The sequence below is a fragment of the Bactrocera neohumeralis genome, chromosome 4 (genome assembly GCF_024586455.1).
Source record: "Bactrocera neohumeralis isolate Rockhampton chromosome 4, APGP_CSIRO_Bneo_wtdbg2-racon-allhic-juicebox.fasta_v2, whole genome shotgun sequence".
Classification (NCBI taxonomy): Eukaryota; Metazoa; Arthropoda; class Insecta; order Diptera; family Tephritidae; genus Bactrocera; species Bactrocera neohumeralis.
In genome coordinates, this window is record NC_065921.1 from 45732070 (window position 1) to 45733978 (window position 1909).

Here is a 1909-nt window from a genome sequence, read left to right on the forward strand (position 1 = left end):
TTTTGCTCCAAATTATTTCTATGGAATTCCGCAGTTTTAATGGAAATCTTGAGACGTTTAATTTCTGCTAACTGCTCGTTGTTGCACTTATTCAAAGTGAAACAACACTATTCAGCCTTTGTCTAAAAAGAATAGGAAATACGCATACTTATGTAAGTAAAAGATACTTCATCAATATCAACTAGGACTAACATTTCTGTTTCCAAATGCAGTATTTTTTCGTATTTCTCATCGATGACCTCTTCTTCTGCAGTTTGAGGTGCCTCTCCAACCTCGTTTTCTTGAATTACTTCAACAGGTTCGGTATTCTTCAAGATTGTTGTCAACATCTCTTTTTTGGAACGAGACTCAATCCTCTTCTGCCGTTCATTAGCCTCTGCAGGAGCAGTGGTTAACGTGGGAAAAGCGCTGGGTAGCAACTTCGTTGGATTCTGCGAACTTAAACCTGCAAGAGTGTTGGGTTATAAAAGTGAAATTATTGTTATTAAAATGCTATAATTACCCATTTCAAACAGCAAATTTCTTTCGAAAGCTTCCGGTGCAAAGTGCACTTCACAAACGCACGCATTTTTAACGTTTATTTTGTCCGTCCGACGACAAAAATGAATCCATTGTTTTAATGCGGCTTTATCCTTAGGGAAATGAAAAATCTCCACTTCGTAGCACTATTTTTACCATTGTTATTTTACAACCGAACACTGCATTTTAAAAATATATTAACAATTAATATAACAGAAAACACAATTCTTTCAACGGGCGAATAATTTTACGTCAGCAAGAACAGCTGACCTTTTTGCGTAATCTCTTTAGTCTATCATTCTTGGGCCAAAACGAAACAATGAAATACAAACATAATTACTTTTGCATGTCAATATGGAAATGCCGATGGCAAAACGCAAAGGCATATATTGCACATACTTATGTACATACATACATACAAGCGATTTCTTGGTTGAAAGCAAAAATTGAAGCATGAGAAATTTAAATGCCGACGGCAAAACGAAATTGCTTACATTTGTACATTGCGTATGAATTATGAAAATATCATCATAATGTTTAGGTAAATCTTTTATATATTTAAAATGAGTTATTATAAAATAAGATCACATATTCAATTAAAAATAAATTCTGTTGGGATTCGAACCTACGCACCTCCTACGTGCTCGTCGTAACTTTTGAAGCTCTTCCTACCTAGACCACCATTGACACTTGAATTGCCTTGTCCTAATTATGGTTTGGTTATGCATGAAAGAAATATACAATGGATCGCCGATTGTTACCTCTTTCCTTGCTCCTGCTGCGCATATGTATGTTTGTGTGCTTGTTCATTATTGAAGTTATACTGCTTTTTCTTTCCTTTGTCTTTCATTTCTGCGAATTCTCAACTATTTTATGTGACCTTTTGTTGAAATACCCTGCGTTGGCCGTTGAAAAATTAAGGCTATACTTTACAGGATTATTTCTGTAGTTAGTCTTCATTTAATCGACCCGCGATGACGAGGTATATCGTTTTATCTGACAGCGTGGGGTTTAAGAAGTTCATTTCTAATTGTGTCTTGTGGCATATTAGAAATGATGTTCCTTCGAAAATCGTTCGCTTGCAACGGATAAAACGACTTCTGAAGCGCTGAACACATAGAGAGCGACAGACTGCAACCTACATCTGTCAAATATTAAAATACACACGTTCTTATGGGCAGTGCTATTTTTACAGCTGCACGACTACACGACTGCAGGCTGACAGTTGTCGTTCTCGCTAACTTCAATATCCTCCTATTTTTGCCAACGACAGTTGGACGACAGTAGAGTTGACAGTAGAATGGAAGATAGAAAGAGGAGGTAGAGTGGTGATGCCACTAATATGTAAAATGTAAAATTTTTCACAGCTCTAACAAACTTGAAGTTATTT

At 36.2% G+C, this 1909-nt stretch overlaps 1 pseudogene; it reads left to right on the forward strand.

Moving 5' to 3' along the window:
• The first annotated feature begins 1437 nt into the window (after positions 1-1437).
• Positions 1438-1629, forward strand: LOC126757744 (small nucleolar RNA U3; annotated as a pseudogene).
• Positions 1630-1909: the final 280 nt, after the last annotated feature.